Consider the following 20,347-nt stretch of genomic DNA (forward strand, 5'->3'; position numbering starts at 1 on the left):
CATCAGCACTGCCATCAGCTCCCGTTTCCTCAATCGGTCCCCCATCACAGACACTGGATATCCCCGAACTGACCAGGATGGTGAACACTCTAAAAGAGAATATGAAAATGATCACAGCAGGCCTGCCCATTGTCACAACAAGATCTGCAAATTTCTCTCAGTTCAGGTATCTCACTACAACCTGTTCAATCCTCCCGGAACAAGCTCGCGATCGACAGGTCCACGCTATCAGTTTTGTCTCCGACTTGTTTCTCCACCGGTTGATTGACCCTTTTGCAGTGAGTAGAATGGACCCAGGTATCTCTCTCGGCCACCTTCAAAGATGCAGTACTCATCAGCAGCACCTGGTATGGACCCTCCCACCGATCAGTCAAACAACCTGAACGCAAGAAATTTCTGATCATTACATATTCTCATGGTTCAACTTCATGACAGTTAGTTTCAGGCATATCATTAGACAACAATTTCAGTTTCTGCTGCTGTTGCTTTAACTGCTTACTCATTGATATAAGATACTTTACAGTTACCTTGTTGTTACCCTTCAGGTCTTCCTGTGGACTTATAAACAAATGAGGTTGTCTACCGAACAATATTTCAAATGGGGACAGATTCAGAGGAGGTCTAGGAGTGGTCCTTATGCTATGTAGGACCAAAGGTAACGCTTCTGGCCATCCTAGTCCAGTCTCTACCATGATTTTACTTAGCTTATTTTTAATACTCCCGTTCGTCCTCTCTACCTTGGCACTGGCTTGCGGTCGGTAGGGGTTATGATGTCGGCTATTAATACCCATCAGCTTACACATATTTTGGAAAACATCACCTGTGAAATGGGTACCCCTATCACTCTCGATGATTTTAGGGATACCATACCTGCATACAAATTCCTGAACTATTTTCTTGGCAGTGAACGCAGCAGTATTAGTGGCCGCTGGGTAGGCCTCAACCCAGTTAGAAAGTACGTCTGTGCACACTAATACATACTTAAGGTTCCTGCAGGGTGGTAATTGGATGAAATCAATTTGTATCACCTGGAAAGGTCCATCAGTCGGTGGAATGTGGGACGGTTCTGTAGGGATCGTTTCCCTATGTTCTTTCTCAAGCAGGTCAGACAGGACATTACTATCTTTTCTGCTTGTGAAGAAAAACCTGGTGCGCACCAGTATGCCCTCACCAACTTGCACATACCCTGTTTACCCAGATGAGTCAGGCCGTGTGCTGCTTCAGCCAGGCTGGGGTAATATGCCTTGGGGGCTACTGGCTTACCATGTCCGTCCCTCCAGAGCCCAGAGGACTCTTGCCCACATCCCTTGGACTTCCAAATGGATTTTTCCTGAATTGAGCACAAATTTTGCATCTAAATTAATTTCAGCATATCAATAGTTTGAAATGACATAATTGTTTCAGTTGGAGAAAACATTTTTAACCCAGCTGCCCATTTTGCAGCTTCATCAGCTCTGTTGTTGCCCAGTGACAGCGGGTCATCCTCACATGTGTGGGCTTTGCATTTAATTACTGCCACTGCTTTGGGCAGTTGGATTGCTTCTAAAAGATGTTTTATGTGTCGGGAATGTGCAACTGGTGTGCCTGCTGCTGTCATAAAATTTCTCAGACGCCATAGGGCCCCAAAATCGTGCACCACCCCGAACGCGTACCTCGAGTCAGTGTAAATGTTAGCAGATTTGCCTGCTGCTAGTTCACATGCTCTAGTCAGTGCTACTAACTCTGCCACCTGGGCTGAGTGAGGAGGACCAAGAGGTTTAGCTTCTATGATGTCTGTGTCATTTACAACAGCATAACCTGTACATAATTCACCTGTGTCTGTTTGTCTATGACAACTCCCATCCATATAAAAAGTTACATCCACATTCTATAAAGGTGTGTCATGTATGTCAGGTCTAGCAGTAAAGGTCTGATTCAGATATGTCATACAATCGTGCGTATCATTATGTCTGCCGAACTCACCTCCCGCCAGCAACTCCTCTCCTTCTACCCTTTGTACATCATGTTGTACATATGGTAGGTATGTTGCTGGATTCAGCGTACTGCAACGTTTAACAGTAATATTTCTAATCGCGGGAGCGATTAGAGCTAGTTCCCATTTGGTGGAGACGTGTCTGGTTTGAGCTGAGTTCAACAGAGCAGATACAGCATGGGGAGTGTAGACAATCATATCATGGTCCAATACTACATCCTCACTTTTACTCACCAATAGAGCGGCAGCTGCTACACTTCTCAAACAGGTGGGGAGTTATCTTGCCACAGTGTCCAATTGGGCACTGTAGTATGCTACGGGCCTACTGGCATCACCATGTTTTTGTGTGAGGACACCTGCAGCACAACCATCGGCTTCCGTACAATACAAATCAAAAGGTTTTTCATAATCGGGTATTCCCAATGCAGGAGCTTTTGTCAGACTATCCTTAAGATTAAGGAAAGCCTACTCTGATTCCTCTGTGTGTATGACACGATCGGGTTTTGAGGAAGAGACTAATTCCTGTAAAGGTAAGGCCAAAATAGAAAAACCTGGTATCCATATTCTACAGTATCCAGACATTCCCAAGAAAGTACGGATTTACTGTTGATTCTGCGGCAGTGTCATGTTTTGTATGGCCTGGATTCTATCTGTTGTAAGGTGTCGTAACCCCTGGGTTAGGCAGTGTCCCAAATATTTTACTCTGGATTGGCACGGCTGTAGTTTGTCCTTAGCCACCTTGTGTCTTGTTTGTGAGAGATGAAGTAGCAAAAGTTTAGTATCATTCAAACATGACATAAACGAGTCAGAACATTGCAATAAATCGTCCACATATTGAATAAGAACAGATCCATTGGCAGAAAAGATTGTAAACAGTCGTGCAATGCCTGGGAGAAGATACTGGGGCTGTCTATAAAACCTTGGGGTAATCGTGTCCATGTGTATTGTAAACCTCTGTATGTAAATGCGAATAGATACTGACAGTCAGGATGGAGAGGCACAGAGAAGAAAGCAGAACAGAGGTCAATGACAGTGAAATGGGTTGCATTTGGTGGGATCTGCATCAAAATGACTGCTGGATTCGGCACTACAGGGAATTGGCTCTCTACTACCTTATTAACACCTCGAAGGTCTTGTACCAGCCTATAACCCCTCCCACCACTCTTCTTCACCGGGAAAATGGGACTGTTGGCTACACTAGCTGTACGAACTAAAATTCCCTGTTGCAATAATTGCTAAATTATTGCGAAAACCCCTAATTCTACCTCCTGTTTTAGTGGGTACTGGGGAATTTTTGGAGCTTGCCTTCCGCTTTTCAAATTTACCATTACTGGGCTTACGTTTGCCATTAATCCTGTGTCCTGTCCATCTTTAGTCCAAAGGGAATCTGGAATTAGGGACATTTCATCTACCTGTGATGGAGTTTCATTTAAAACTGTAGAGTGATACATTATCCTTTGAGGAGTGTCTAACATATCCCGCACCTCGTATACCATTCTCTCTGGGATATCTAAAAATACACCATCAGGAATGCAATATATAACACATCCCATCTTACATAACAAGTCTCTGCCCAGTAGGTTAGTAGGAGCTGCAGCAGCCAGGAGAAAAGAATGCCTGGTATGCAACGGCCCAATAGTAACCTCTGTGGACTTTGTTAAAGGATAATGTTCCACTTTACCTGTTACACCCATTGTTGGTACTGTCTCGTTGGTCACCTGCAAATTAACGGGAGATTTTATCACTGACCTGGTCGCCCTTGTGTCTACAAGAAAAGGATATTCAGTACCAGCTACATCAACCATCATGACCGGTTCTTCCCTAGTACTTCCCGTTAACCTGACTATCTGTAGACTACAGGTATGACCTGACCCCTAGCGTTGGCTACCATTCTCCAATAAAGCATTTACGGCTACAATTGGAGCTGGTACCTGCTGAACATTTGCTGGCCTTTGTGCATATCCCTGATGGGGATATCCAGGTCTTCTATGATGTGGAGTCACTACTCTTTTTACTGTACAGTTTCTACTTAAGTGTCCTGTTTGTTTACAGTTAAAACATGTTCGTGTTTCGGGTGAAGACGTGGTGTTGTGAGGTTTGCGCAGGGGGTAAAGGTGGTGGATATGGGTAAGGATAGGGAGGGTAAGGGTATTGTGGGGGATAAGAAGTTGGTGGGTAGCCTGGGACCTGTGGTTGCATCGGGTTAGTGGGATAGAGTTGTGTTTGTTGTTGTGTGGGGTTAGTGAGAGCACATACTTGTTCAGAAGTGAGTGTGTGTGCAAGTGTGTCTGCTGGCTGTGATGTTACCGTCATTCCCTCCAGAGCTTGTACACTGACAGCCATTACTTTTTTGCTCTGGGCTTCTCTCTTCTTGGAGATGTTTTTATCATGTTCAATGGCGGTTTCTATGAGGGTATCTATTGTGAGTCCCCGCCAGCCAGGCTGTGAGGTCTGAACCCGAGTTTTTAAACTCTCTTTCGGACCGTCCACAAGTACCGTGACTATCATTCCCCGGTGGTGAGTGCTATCTTTAATATCCTCTATCCCAGTGTACTGGGTGATAGCCTGCAGAGCCCGATCGCAATAATCTTCTGCAGTTTCACTCTCCTTTTGCTTAATGGTGAAATTTTTGTTCCAGTTAACTACTACTGGAAAATATATACCCAATTGAGTTACAATGCGGGAAATGTTACCTTGGTTTACTTGGTCTGTTAAGGGAACGTCACCATCCAATACACAATCCGTGATAAATTTTGTCACGTCGGTATTGCATGGCAGACAGGCCCTTAACCACACGCCAATCTTTATTAGTGGGTTCATGTGAACTACCCAAATTTCTCAAAAATTTTTGACATTTGGCTAATTCCTTTTTGGGATCGGGGAATCATTTATGATGGAATTTAGTTCTGCTCTTGTCCAAGGACAATGCATTACTACTTCCCTTGTGGGTACTATACTGTTTGCATCTGCATTTCCATTTGGAACAGTTATTGTCCGAATGGGATGCAGACCGGTAGCACTGCTACCTTTGACCTGATTACCTGGCTGGGGGTTTAGTCTGCTGCTGCTACGTATGGTATGAACAACTTCCTCTACGGGTGCAGAGGGCATTAACACTTCCCTTGCTGTTACCGCTGGAGATGGCGGCACCACTCGTGATTGTGGTGATGCAGCATCTATCATTTGCACAGCATGGGAAATGGCAGACATTACAATAGGCTCATCATCCGCATCATGAACATGTTCTTTATAGTTGCTTAAGAGAGGGTACAAGTTGCTTGTTACATTTTTATGGGTATTTTTGGTAACTGTACTTGCACCTCCATCCACATAAGGTGGGGGAGGTGAGCGTGAACTGCTGACAATACTCTCCACGATGCTACCTTGACGCACGTGCGCGCCATATTGCTGCTCGCCTGTATTGCAATTTAGTGTCGCGGATGTATTTTCTGGCAATGTGCTCACGACGCTAGTTTGCGTGGTTTGAACATTTTTAAGCCACGCATCCCCTTCATGCTGCCACAGTTTTAAACATTCAAAATATTTAACCTTTTTCTCTCGGGAGCGCATCAAACTGATGTGATCCCGAACATTGTCTAACACATTTTTATCAAATCTACCAATTATGGGAAACGGTCTAACACTCTTCCTCGTCATATTAAACCATAAATCACAATACCTTATTGCATAAGTACCGTACTTAGTATGCATGATACGATGGGCCGATCCGATCGGCGCCTCCATTAGCAGCACATCATTGTCTAACATCTCTACTGTTTGCGTGGCTCCCATTCTGAGACAACTCCTACGCTTTTCAATATAGATTTAAACTGGTGAAAGACAATCAAGATACTTTCACTTACCTGTGGACGATTTAAGTCGGCGGCGCCCACACACCTGGATAAGATTTAGTAAGGCAACTTCCACACCTGGATAAGATTTGAAAAAGGCAACTTCCACACCCGGATATGATTTAGTAAGGCAACTTCCACACCTATGAGAGTTTATATGTCGGCTACTCTCACGCACCTCTCTACAACAAAGACAACATGTACACCTGCTACTGTGTATAGAACGGTAAAGCTACTTACCGAGCGGCTAGACTAACCCTTGCACCTAGCCCTTAAGGATCATGCGATACCCTTAACTTTGTTCAACAAATATTCACTGTTACACACTTTTTTCCTGCGCAGAAAAATAAACGTTAACCCAGATATTGGTAACAATTGAGAGAGAAAAGAAAAAAAATAAACCTCAACGGCTTTGTTAAAACACGTGGCAGCAGAACCGGAAGTGCGTATACGCTATTGTGCGACCAGCCGCATACACAATAATGCGACTACCACACAACTGTATAATGACATTTTAACTGCGTACGCAAAAGTGCGTCTTTGCTATGCACAAACCTGTGTCTTAGCCACGTACTCAGTACTGCGGCACCCCTTTAAATGTAAGGTTCTATCAACAGAAGAAAACAAACTTTTTCCTCTCTTGTCCCTGGATTCTAGTCAGCTTCCTTGATTCACACAGAGACGTATAGCGATCTTTCAGCACAAAGCGGTTGCAGGCAAACCCTGCATGTGGCCACTCCACCCTTTGCTGAAATAACGAGAGACGTATGTACCGTGTGAGCAGGTAAGTGACTTCACTACGAGCCCCCAACTAACGATACTGGATCAGAACCTCTATATACCCCTGCCTGTACCTTCTAAAATCCTTCCTATAAACCTCTAAGGATGACGCTAATTTGCGTACGCATTCATACAGTAAATAAAGACTTAGACCAGGAATCTGTGGTTCCAAAGCACAAGTGTTATTCAAGTAAAAGTTCAGACAGTTACACGCAATTGATCTATACACAATTTAGGCGCAAAAGGAATTATACAGACCCAAGTACAGTATACATACGCAGCGCTTCCGGACCCGGAGATAGGCATCAGCAAGAGACCCCTCGTCATACAGCATTCAGCACGAAGACTAAGAACTCAGTGTTTGAGCACACATATTTATACCCCCCAGAATAGATAGGACAATAGAGAAGTTTGTTGCTGATGTCATTGGTTCCCAGGGGAGAAGCATCTGTTACAGAGCATTTAACAGGCTGGTTCAAATAGACTCTCCCTGCCTCTAACAGCTGGGGGTCTTTCCCTTCCCGCCCCATGCAACATCCTAACAGTGGTTCATGAAATATACATTTTGTTGCTTGTAGGCTCTGCGATTCATAAATCGAGAATGCATGATGCGATCTCCCCCGATGCGATCTCCCCACCGATAACACCGGAATACTGTAAAAAGAGTACGCATCAGTACAAAACCAAACACGGCTTGTTTAGCATGTATAAAACCTTAATTACCAAATATCTTTATTTCTCAGCATTTAAACTAACTGAACCAACTTAAATCATATACTTTGAAGCTTATTAAACCTTATGTATGAATATGTAATGTGTGAGTATTCGGGGTTTGATATAAGGACGCTAGTTAACTTGGGGCAGATGCGTGCGCATAAAGCTTAATAAAACAGCGGTTTCATACAAAGTCCCATGCATTCGCTAATATGCGACTAGTTAACAGCGCAATTGTGCGTATTAATGTGTGTATGAGAGATGGTGAAAGATGCAATCGCATGGTGCTAATAGTATTATCGCCACATGTACTAAAATGTGAGTTTATCTAAAATGGCGCTTAGGTGGCCATTCGCAAAATGGCGTCTTGCGATCTCATTTTCAAGATGGCGTCTTGCGGCCAGTCGCAAGATGGCGTCGCCGCAGCCAATTATTCAGCTTCGACAAGGGCATTACTGCATGTGTCATAATGTTTTATACAGGGCATTACTGCGTGTGTCATAATGTGTTATACAGGTTATTACTGCGTGTGGCATAATGTGTTATACAGGGCATTACTGCGTGTGATATAATGTGTTATACAGGGCATTACTGCATGTGACATAGGGCCTGATTCAGAGCCGGACGCAAATGGTCGATCGTACGTTCGGCGTACGTGCCGAAATATGTAAATTTAAGCGCTCGCACGTAATTTCGCACGCACCCAAAAATCCATCCCAAAGACTACTGACCCCTCCTCTACCTAACGAGCGAGCCAAATAGCGAGTGTACATCCCCAATGTGGCCTGCAGGGAACGCACGCACAAGTACAAACCGGAAGTGGGCCTGTCAGATTCCGATTACCTGCTCGTTTATTCTGCCTACCTCCCTCAATCGTATCATGGCAATCAATATATCAATGAGCTTAATTGCTCTTCACATGTTTTCTTTTTTTTCATTTTGACATGCAATAAACTTTACTCTTGTCCGTGTTTGTGTTTACCCGCAGAATACGTACGGCTTAAACATTCGCTTTTATTTGTCAAAATACATGTTTGAGCCAATTATCCATTTGTTTTCTGTGTTTTCACCCACGCATATTTTACTGGGTTCATTTCTTTATTTAAATTAGCTTACGCATGTCACTGCATCAAGCCTATCATAACTCTCAATAGATTTTTGGCCCTGTCGAACACATGACTCATACACTAACCAATAGAATTGGTCCTGTTAATTACCCAAATACATTAGCCAATCAAAATTATTTTCTGGTCTTTATTAAAACTGTTTTTATTAAAAATACACCATTGCCATCATGAGAGCCTCTGCATTCACCAAGCGCGAGCTCCTGGTATTAACAGAGGTGATGGACAGGCGGATCACCAGCCAGCCTCCCCCCATCACCAATCGTGAAAAGCGTTCCACATATGCAGAGGTACGTGGACGCCTGCGTTCCTTCGGCTCATGCTGCCAGATCGGCCAGCTGGAGCGCAGGTGGTCCGACCTTCAACGGCGGACGCCCCGCTTGCTGGCATGCTTTTGCATGCAGATAGCGGAAAGTAAGTTTATTTGACTTTGTTTTTCATGTTTATCTTTGTGGCCCTAACTGCGTGTGCGCATGTTTTCTTGTATGGCCTGTTTATTCTTTGTACTCATATCTGCATGTGAATGTTTTCATGTATGGCCTGTTTATTCTTTGTACTCATATCTGCATGTGCATGTTTTCATGTATGGCCTTTTTATTCTTTGTACTCATATCTGCATGTGCATGTTTTCATGTATGGCCTGTTTATTCTTTGTACTCATATCTGCATGTGCATGTTTTCATGTATGGCCTGTTTATTCTTTGTACTCATATCTGCATGTGCATGTTTTCATGTATGGCCTGTTTATTCTTTGTACTCATATCTGCATGTGCATGTTTTCATGTATGGCCTTTTTATTCTTTGTACTCATATCTGCATGTGCATGTTTTCATGTATGGCCTGTTTATTCTTTGTACTCATATCTGCATGTGCATGTTTTCATGTATGGCCTGTTTATTCTTTGTACTCATATCTGCATGTGTATGTTTTCATGTATGGCCTGTTTATTCTTTGTACTCATATCTGCATGTGCATGTTTTCATGTATGGCCTGTTTATTCTTTGTACTCATATCTGCATGTGCATGTTTTCATTTTTTGGGGTTCAACAATTAGCGTTTAACAAGGTGATGTTCTAAACTAACCTCAATTTGTTTTCCATCATTTAGGGGCAGAGCGAAGACTACGGCGTCATCACCGTAAAAGACGGCGCTCTCGTTCCCTCTCCCCAACCCCCAGCCAAACATCCTCTCCCCAAAATTCCCCCTCCTCCCCAGCCTGCCCAGACCCTGTCGCCCATCCCTCTGTGCTACTTCCCCTCCATCCCAATTCCCCCTCCCCTCAAACCACCCCTCTCTTGACCACCCCATCGCCGGAATCGGTCATCACCCCTCCCACCTCCTTGGGAAATTTGGCCACCTCCGAGGAGGACGAGGGAGTTGTTTCGGGGCCAGCTGTCATTCAGAAAGGTATGTTTCCCTTTTATCCTTTTTTGTTGTTTAAAATGTGTTGATCTAATCCTGTGTCTGTGCCTTTTCCTTTTTTTGGTTTGCCAAAAGTTTTGTTATATATCTGTTTGTATTTACATTTTACTGCTGATTTCCCCATACACATATCCCACATGGCAAAACAGTCAAACTTGTCTGTCTGTTTTTTTTTTTTGTTTTTTTTTTGTGTGTCCATTTTTTGGGCCTTCTGGGTTTTGTTAAAAATGTGCTTTTGGTCACACTATTGTCATTTTTTGATAACTCTCTTTTGCTTGTGTTTTTTGGGAGATTCTTAAATTATGTAGTAAGCCCCACAATTTTGTAACCCACAGAGGACCAGAGGCGTTTGGCGGACCTAGCCGGGTGCGTACAAGTGATGCGGGGCCACGTGATCGGCCTGCTGGTGGTCCTGGATCGTATGGCAGGGATCCTGCGTCCATAATTTATTTATTTTCTAGGCAAATTAGTTTTCATAATTAAAAAGTTAAATTTTGAGTTCAGTCTCATTCCTTGTCTCCAAATCTTAGATTGTTTACACTTACATTAGTAGACTCTTGCAGCAAGTATTTGCAACTAATGTCACTAAGATTGTGTGTTGTTGATTTTTAGAAAACAGGCACATGAAACAGCTAACACTAACAATCGGTTTGGGGCATTTTTTTGGTTTACATTTTTGTACATTTTACATGTTCCAATTTTGGGGGAAACCTGCTTAGACCGAGATTCCAATGCATACTGATTCTATATAATACCTTTTGGTGTTGGTTTGGACCCAGAAAGCATAGTTAAATATTGTGCAAATTGCGACATTACAGGATTAACCCTTAAGCAAATTTAACGTGGGTGAACCTGGTTACACTTGCTTGTAATGTTCAAGAAAATTTTGGGAATTACAAAATCAAAAAATGTATTCACAACATAAATAAAAAACCAAAGTGTTGGCTCACAAACAATACACACAGTGATAACAAAATGTAAAAACCATCAAAAACCATAAGAAAAAATTAAAGATAAATCAAGAACTGGTTGACTAATGAGCATGCCAACATGATTCCACAAATGTGGGTTGCAATATTGGGTCCAGAATATATATCCAATGTGTCCCCATGAAGGTTTGTTTTGGGTAGCAGGAAGTAGTCATCGTTTCAGTCCAAAAGATTATGAAATCAAACAGAAGATGGGAAATAATAAACAAATTAATTAGATGGTCTCCAAAAATCCTTACCACATTGTGTCAAAGAACTTCTTTTGTGCCAATAATTACCTAAAATATCTGGCCACCACATCATTGCATATGGCCCCCCCACATACTGACCTCCGACCAACCTCGGGGGGCCATCCTCAGGCAAGGCATCCTCTGGCTGCATTGGGACACCACTCCTTATGGCGATGTTGTGAAATATCCCACACAGGACCACAATTTTCTAAACCATATCCGGCAAATACATGAGCTCGCCACCAGAGCGGTGGAGGCATCTGAATCGGCCTTTTAAAAGGCCGATACAGCGCTCCACCACTTGCCTGGTGGCTGTAAGTGCCGAATTAAAATTACTTTGTGGCCCTGGTGTGGGAGCCAAATAAGGAGTGAGCAGCCAGGGCGTGCAAGGGTAGCCACTGTCTCCTGTGAAAAAGAAGTAACAACATCAGGATCACTGTGTATCAAGCTTAACATTGTTATGTACTAAAGGTCTCCACTTACCCAGAAGCCACGCATCACCAGCTTGTAGGTTGTCTAATTTTTGCCATATCCCTGATTGCCGGATGACGAATGAGTCATGTGCACTCCCGGGTAATTTTGCATTCAGGGACAGGATCTGGAGGGAGGCATAACATACCACCATTACATTCAGGGAGTGATAGTGTTTGCGGTTCCTAAAAATGGCCTCCAGCCGTGCTGGAGGCTGAAGTGGTATGTGAGTACCATCCACAACCCCTATGATGTGTGGGAAGCCAGCTATTTGGTAAAAATTGGCCTTGGCCACACTAAGGGCACCCATATCCAAAGGCATTTGAATAAAATGATGGAGGTGCTTGAAAAGGGCCTCCATCACTGCCCTCAGGATCCTGGAAAAGGAGGATTGGGAGATTCCCGCAACTATTCCCACCGTGGTTTGAAAGGATCCTGAGGCACAGAAATGTAACACCGCCATAAATTGCGTAAGTGGTGGTATTGCTGTAGGACTGTCAATTTGCCGCTCAAGATCACTCTCTATTAATGAGAGAGTGTCTATGATGATTTGGGGCGGAAGACGGTAGCATCTTAACACCTCATCTCCGGGCATTCCAAAAAGGGTGACACGTGTTCGATATATCTGGGGCCTTGCACGCCTACGATGCCTACGCCTGGGACGAGATTGAGGTTGGTCGGCTTCCGGGAGCATGGCCACAACAATCTGACCAAGATCAACCTGAAATGGCAAGAATTGAATGTAAGGTTTGTTTGCCCCCCAAAAAAACCCCAAATACTTATCTTTACGATACAATCCAATGATGCTTACATGCCGGGGTATTGTCATGATTTACCAAGCCTAAAAAAATAAAAAAACGAACAATGGAAAAATTTTGGGTGGCCATTTAGGATTCAAAATTGGGTAAAATACAAAACATAAAAGGGGATAAACACACATTTCTCCAAAGAGCAAAACGACAGTGCGCAGACTACCACAATTTGGGACCCAAAAAACAAACAAGATTGCTAACGGTAAATCTCAACCAATTCAACTACAGAAAAGAAGTAGACAAAAATGCGCTAATTAGTTCGCAATTACAATACAGAAAAGAAGCAGACAAAAATGCGCTAATTAGTTCGCAATTATAATACAGAAAAGAAGCAGACAAAAATGCGCTAATTAGTTCGCAATTACAATACAGAAAAGAAGCAGACAAAAATGCGCTAATTAGTTCGCAATTACAATACAGAAAAGAAGCAGACAAAAATGCGCTAATTAGTTCGCAATTACAATACAGAAAAGAAGCAGACAAAAATGCGCTAGTTAGTTCGCAATTACAATACAGAAAAGAAGCAGACAAAAATGCGCTAATTAGTTCGCAATTACAATACAGAAAAGAAGCAGACAAAAATGCGCTAATTAGTTCGCAATTACAATACAGAAAAGAAGCAGACAAAAATGCGCTAATTAGTTCGCAATTACAATACAGAAAAGAAGCAGACAAAAATGTGCTAATTAGTTCGCAATTACAATACAGAAAAGAAGTAGACAAAAATGCGCTAATTAGTTCGCAATTACAATACAGAAAAGAAGCAGACAAAAATGCGCTAATTAGTTCAGACATTTAGGAAACACAAAACCAAAGGTAAAAACTGTAAGGTGAACAAAAGTTGCGAAAAAAATGACATGAACATTTAATAAACAAGTGAAAATCCAAACTTACCAATACAGGATATATAAGTCACCGGAGAAAAAGGTCGTTGGGGCAGAGCCAAAAGAAACCTACCAAAGGATAATTGTTAAAAAATTAGAGAACAAAATTTTAAAAAAAGAAGGATAGCCAAATTGAACAAAAGGAAGACGGCCAAAAACTTACCAAAAAAAGACACGACAAATAAAAGAACCACACCAAAAAAAGACGTAATGATAAACTCCACAAAAACGCACAGAAAAAAACGCCAAACACCGCCAAATACAATTCCCGCCAACAATCCACTCCGACCAACGTAACCTCCAACAACCAACACCCGCCACCTAGACTCGAGACGGCCAAAGCCATAAATAGTGTTTATTTTCCCGCTCAAATTAAAGAGGGATCATAGGAACGCACAATCAGTGATGCGGCCGAAAAATAAGGACGCATGTATAAATACGTCACGACCCAAAAAAAACAGTCTGGTGTATTTCTTGTTTTGCTATAAGAAATGGCTACAGACCAGCCAAACAATGGCCAAGAGGCGGCCGGTAAGTTTTTCAGGCATTTCCAAACAAGGATTATTTTGAAACATAATATAGTGAAAGTTTGCACGCTACAATTCCTCAATTTTTTTAAAAATAGGTGTGGAGGATGACATGGAAGAGGCTGCTGGGCCCAGTATTCCGGGCAAAGCAGGGAAAAAGAAAAGGCAGCCACAATTCACAAGAAAGGAGATGGAGGTTTTGGTTCAGAAGTGTGTGGACATCCTGCCACAGGCAGACAGGAATATGGGTGCAAGCCAGAAGTGGAGAATGTGGGAGGAGATAGCCAGTGCTGTCAATAGGGTGGGTGATTATGTCCGTCTAGCCCGGGATGTCAAACGGCGGTAAGTAAAAACTTGACCCCCCTAAAACCAAATAAAAAAAAAATGCAGGAATAATGGCTACTTTTTCACCCACAGATGGCAAGACTTCAAATATCGCCTGAAACAAAAAATGGCGGACAGGGCTAGGCATGCAAGGGGGACAGGTGGGACATTGGAGTTTAATGATTTGGAAGAGCTGGCACAGGGGTGTGTGCAGGATGTGGAGGTGTTTGGCGTGTCCAACATGGATACGGACATGCCAGACTTTGCGGCTCCTCATGTTGTCCCAGGTAAATGTTGTGATGTAACCAACTCTGGAATGTTATTGTGACAATATGTAGATTGTAATGTTCCTCTTTTTTCTCACAGAGACACAGGCGGATGAGTCTGCTCCAGAGGGGAGCCTTGGCCGCCGAATTTCTGCTGGCTCTGCAGGGGAGGAACCAGTACATCTGGCTGAGGACCCTGCAGAAGCCAGTCCTGGGCAATCCCCCTCGCAGGCAGTGGCACTCCTCACAGAACTCAATTTTAAATCGGATTCCCATACGGAGATTCTGCAGAGGATGGACGCCAGTCTGCTACGGGTGGCTGAGGCCCTGGAGCAAAATGCGGCGGCCAACGTGACCATTGGTCAGGTCCTGGCTGAAAATACCAGGGCCAACATCCGAATCACCAATGCCCTGGAGCAGCTCGTTCGTCAGCACATGGTGGAGCCGACCTCCCTTCCTGCCGGAACATCAGGATCCTCCACCACTGGCACAACAACAGCCATTCCTCCAAATGTGCCTAGCCCTGTGCCTAGTCCAGAGGCCACAACATCTGCCTCTGGACAGGCCAGCCAGAGGACATCCCGGAGCCGGTCTGGCGCCCACCCTACCCCAGCCAAACGGGGAAAGAAACGATGACAACACTGGCTACTTTGCCCACACACCTTCTGTGCTTGCCCCATATTCCTTTCTGGCCAAAACTTCCCTCTCCTTTCTTGTGAATTGTTTTTAATTTTTTTTTCGTTTGTGTGCAAAAAATATAATTTAATCCAAAAATATGTGTCAAATATTAGTGGGTAACAAGGACCCCAAAAATGTACATGACAATGCACATGATTTCTTTAAAAATGTGTTTGGCAAATAAAACCTACAAATTGTTCTCAACTGTATTGTGACATTAATTGACAATTGTTTTATAGTTAATTCTGGCCCACAAGGGAAAAACGAAATCGGAGTTTGGGACTTTCAAAAAAATCAAGGGTTAAAACAAAATGTTACTTTAAAAAACACTTTGGAATAAATGTTAAAAAAAAAAAAAACAGTGCAAAAGGTTATAATACACACAAAGATGAATACAATATTGTTACAAAATGCAAAAGTACTAACCAAATTGTAAGATACATTACTACCAAAAAACGCTAATTGATTGTGTAATCCTGAAATTAGCAGCCGAGATTTTCAACTGCGTACGGTTTTGTGCTATTCCAAAGGAAAAAAAAAACAACAAAAAAACAAGCTGGTTTTCAATCCAAAGTTGATTGTTTATCTGACAAGCCGTGATAAATCGATGAAACATCGTGGAGGCCCGGGCAAAAGGACAAGGCCATCGCCATTGTGGTCGAGTAATCCAGACCCTAAACTGTGCGAGCAGTTTGAACGGAAAGAGGATCAGCCAGTGACGTATGAGTTGGTACGAACACATTGAATGTTCGCATGAGCTAATTTATGTACGCCCCAAAAACGCCTCGCCACGCCTGCGTTTTTCCATCTCCACCCCCGTCACCGCCCAAAAACGGCCTGTTCTGTCAATCACATTTCACATGTCTCTTCCTGTTCGCAATTTGCCGAACGAGTGAAAAAAAACTCGCAATCTGCCGTACGCACATGTGCAGTGTTACATCGGCGCATGCGCGGTGTCACAACATCGGAACGCAACGAGCGTACTGCTGTTAACGAGTGGCTCTGAATGAGGGCCATAATGTGTTATAAAGGTCATTACTGCGTGTGGCATAATGTGTTATACAGGTCATTACTGCGTGTGGCAAATACAGATTATTACTGCATGTGGCATAACGTGTTATACAGGGCATTACTGCGTGTGTCATAATGTGTTATACAGGGCATTACTGCGTGTGGCATAATGTGTTATACATGTTATTACTGCATGTGGCATAATGTGTTATACAGGGCATTACTGCATGTGACATAATGTGTTATAAAGGTCATTACTGCGTGTGGCATAATGTGTTACACATGTTATTACTGCGTGTGGCATAATGTGTTACACATGTTATTACTGCGTGTGGCATAATGTGTTATACATGTTATTACTGCATGTGGCATAATGTGTTATACAGGGCATTACTGCATGTGGCATAGTGTGTTATACAGGGCATTACTGCGTGTGGCATAATATGTTATACATGTTATTACTGCGTGTGGCATAATGGGCGGAATTCAATTGATTTCGCGGCCCGCATCTCCCGTCTAAAGTGACAGGAGAACGCGGGCCGCTATTCAATTGTGCCAGAATTTCACGCTGATTGCGCCCATAGAGGTCAGGTTTAGCCGCGTAAAGCAGCTAAACCCGACCAAAGTGCTGGGCGCGATCGCGAAAAGTGATGTTTGGGCGCCCAAACATGTCACTTTTCGCACATTTCAGCTCTCATCCCCCAGGGGCTGCGAGCTGAAATGTAGCGCTTGGCAGCTGATCGCGCCCGACAGGAGCAAGAATAGAATAGCTCCATTGGGCGCGATAGGGGATGAAAAGAATTGAATTCCGCCCAATGTGTTATACAGGGCATTACTGCGTGTGTCATAATGTGTTATACAGGGCATTACTGCGTGTGTCATAATGTGTTATACAGGGCATTACTGCGTGTGTCATAATGTGTTATACAGGGCATTACTGCATGTGTCATAATGTGTTATACAGGGCATTACTGCATGTGTCATAATGTGTTATACAGGGCATTACTGTGTGTGGCATAATGTGTTATACAGGGCATTACTGCGTGTGGCATAATGTGTTATACAGGGCATTACTGCGTGTGTCATAATGTGTTATACAGGTTTTTACTGCGTGTGGCATAATGTGTTATACAGGGCATTACTGCGTGTGTCATAATGTGTTATACAGGGCATTACTGCAAGTGTCATAATGTGTTATAAAGGGCATTACTGTGTAAGGCATACTGTGTAAGGCGCATTACTGCACATGGCAATTATTCGCCACGAGGGGAGAGCTTGGGGGAAGCGTTCCCATTCCGGAAGCGCGCACAGAGGAATGCCATCTAAAAAAAGTTATTTCTTTATTATTATTTTATTTTTTTGGGGGGGAAGGCGCAACTGGGAACTTTCGCCCTGAGCTCCACAATGTCTAGAACCGGCCCTGCGCAGGGGATGTCATGCAACTCCTGCTGCATTGTCATTATTGCATGGATCGCAATTGTGTGCAGCTTTGCAATTGCGATCCTTGCTGAATCAGGCCCAGAATCCTTTTTTCATCCCAACTCCTCCCTGTGAGGCTTAATTGGCAACAGTCGCATTTGAAGGATGTTTTTTCTTCCTCTGGATCAACACAATTAGAATTTCTGAAAGGCTTAACTTAAAGGACCTGTGTCTTTTTCCAATCTCTACATCTATGTTAATGGCTCTATAACATAACCCACTTCCCCTTGGTCACATTCATGCACTAGGCCAACATAGCAGAACAATCGGTAACATCGGACCCAGACGCATAGTTAAGGAAGCTCAGACCTCACTCAGGAATTGCTAACCTATGCGCACGCTATGAGACCTCAGGAGGCGTCTGTTATCGCAGTGGACAATTTATGAACGCCCATACAACGGTGTTGAAACGAACTGGCACGCCTGCGTTCGCACGGCCATCCTCTCCATCACCACCCACAAGCGGCACTTCCTGTCAATCACTCTGTCATGCTTCTGCGTAGCCTCTGCGTACGCTGTTCTGACCGCAGCGTCTTCTGGATCGCACTTGCGCAGTGCAAATTAATTGACCGATTGCGTGCGTATTAGCAACTGCGTTCCTTGCTGAATTAGGCCCTTTGTCCCAAGTTCCAAGGACATGACTATAGGCATGACGCATCAGTCCTGTGTTACTAGCAATTTTGTTACAAGCTATGAGGACATGACTACAGCCATAAGCCTTAAGTCCTGTGTTACTAATAAGTTAAGGATTCCTTTTTTGTACACTAGGAGCAAAGCATGCACAATCTGACCGTCTGCTGTGTACTGATAGGGGACTTTCTGAAAGAGGATTACAGTGTTTGTGTTTGTTCTGTATCCCGGGAGGAAGACAGAGGAGGTAGAGCAAATGGAAAGGAAGAAAGGGGAGGGAAAGAATGCTGAATACTTGATAACTGTATTCTGACTGACTCAGTATATGCAGTAACATACAGAGCATAAGCACTTTGGACAGCATCTCCTAATTCATCTGATGTATGCAGAATTCAGAAGATAGACCTCATCATCTCATTTGCATAAAGGGTTTAATATGATGATCTGTAGATGTGTAATCAAAACTAATCCTAATTATTTTTAGTTTTATCAAAGCAAAGAAGAACCATTTTCCATCACCTAATTCTGTCCATCATTTTGCTAGCTAGTGACTATTGGTGAAGGCAAAAATTATCTTATGGTACCAACATATTAACATTTTAGTAGCTATTTCAATTTCACTTAACCAATATTAATACAAGTCAAATGTATCTATAGTTCATCAAATTGCTGTTGAATACAGGAAAAAAAACAGGAAGTAGTATACAGTTGTGCTTGTATGTTGATGTGCGACTGGCACTGGCATTTTGGTTCTTTGTGGTGACCGGCCCATCCCCAGGGAACAGCTCCCTTTGCTGCAGAGGACAAGCAGGAGTCATGCTCGGCATATACATTAAGACTGTGGAGGACGAGTCCCAGTTGTCCCTTACAGTGATGTGGGTAGGGGACTTTATTTTAAAACTATAAATTATCTGGCTATTGTAAAGAAAATAATTAAAAAAATGGTAGGCCTAATTGGGCTGTTTTATGGTTCCTACAAAGTGTGAGCATTTAAATCAAAGCAGTGAAAAAAATGATATGAAGAATGCATTATGATTTTCAAGTGCAGATTTTGTTATGGAAATCTGCTCATAGAATCTTGCTTTTTGCAATTTTGGTAAAGTGGATTAAAGCCAAACAAGAACCACAAAGTATTTATGTGTGGTGTTTAAACAAAAATACCAGCACTGTTTAGGTGCCGTGCGCATCACATCTGTTCAGTACTCAGCAGGGCTGCCATCAGAAATTGTGGGGCCCGGGACTGCCAAAATAGGCCGGGCCCCCCCAGCCCCCATTATGCAGAGCACATCTGGAGTTGGCCATCTTACAGTAATCACCCCACAACAATAAACACCTCCAGCAGCCACCCCTTCAGTAATCACCTCACAACATCCCGCTCTTCAGTAATCACCTCACATAAAGTCTCTCCTTCAATAATCACCTCACAGCTCCCCCCTTCAATAATGACCTCACATAAAGTCTCTCCTTCAATAAACACCTCACAGCACCCCCGCTTCAGTAATCAACTCATAGCTCCCCCCTTCATTAATCACCTCACATAAAGTCTCTACTTCAGTAATCACCTCACAGCACCCCCGCTTCAGTAATCACCTCACAGAAATTCCCACTCTTCAAAAATAACCTTACAGCACCCCCCCCCCCTTCAGTAATTTCCTCACATCTCTCTCCCTCCTTTAATAACCCTTCCCCAGAAATTTTACCTTCTTTACTCTGGTGATTGTCTCTGGTCTCCCGTTCTGTCCTGAGGCCGGTTATTGTATGATGGCGGCTTTCTCCCCTGCAGTGGCCGGCGCGCAGCAGCCTGTCCTGATGTGACATGCGCTCCTGCCGTTATTACTAATAGGAGCTCAGGGAAGTGGAGTTACCAGGCTGCTCGATTGTGGTATAGGCTAGCAGCACTTCAGTGATATAGGCTAGCTTGCACTTCTGCGGAAATCCCTAAAAACTCCTACAGCGCATGAGTTACACAGTGTGTACACACAAAGGCACTGTTGTTATTGAGACGCACTGTGTCAGAAATATCTAGTAAAAGGACTTGGCGTTCCTGGGTGGTGCTCCTTTAGTCCATCTTCTATCTGTCTCCCAGCTTCCCTGAACAGTTCCTGCATGTGTCTCCCTATCTCCTATCTGGGTCTTTGTCCTCTCGGATCACCTCCTGCATGTGTCCACCCCTCTCAGTCCAT

At 43.5% G+C, this 20,347-nt stretch overlaps 1 long non-coding RNA gene across 1 annotated transcript in view; it reads right to left on the bottom strand.

The window, feature by feature from the left end:
- Nucleotides 1-246: 246 nt before the first annotated feature.
- LOC148513932 (uncharacterized) overlaps nt 247-20,347 on the bottom strand; it is a 78,620-nt gene continuing 58,519 nt past the window's right edge. The window contains exon 3 of the long non-coding RNA XR_015880128.1: nt 247-379. This is a non-coding gene — a long non-coding RNA (uncharacterized LOC148513932). The remainder of the gene's footprint in view (nt 380-20,347) is intronic.

The sequence above is a fragment of the Taudactylus pleione genome, unplaced genomic scaffold, assembly GCF_031769625.1.
Source record: "Taudactylus pleione unplaced genomic scaffold, aTauple2 ptg000266l, whole genome shotgun sequence".
Classification (NCBI taxonomy): domain Eukaryota; kingdom Metazoa; phylum Chordata; class Amphibia; order Anura; family Myobatrachidae; genus Taudactylus; species Taudactylus pleione.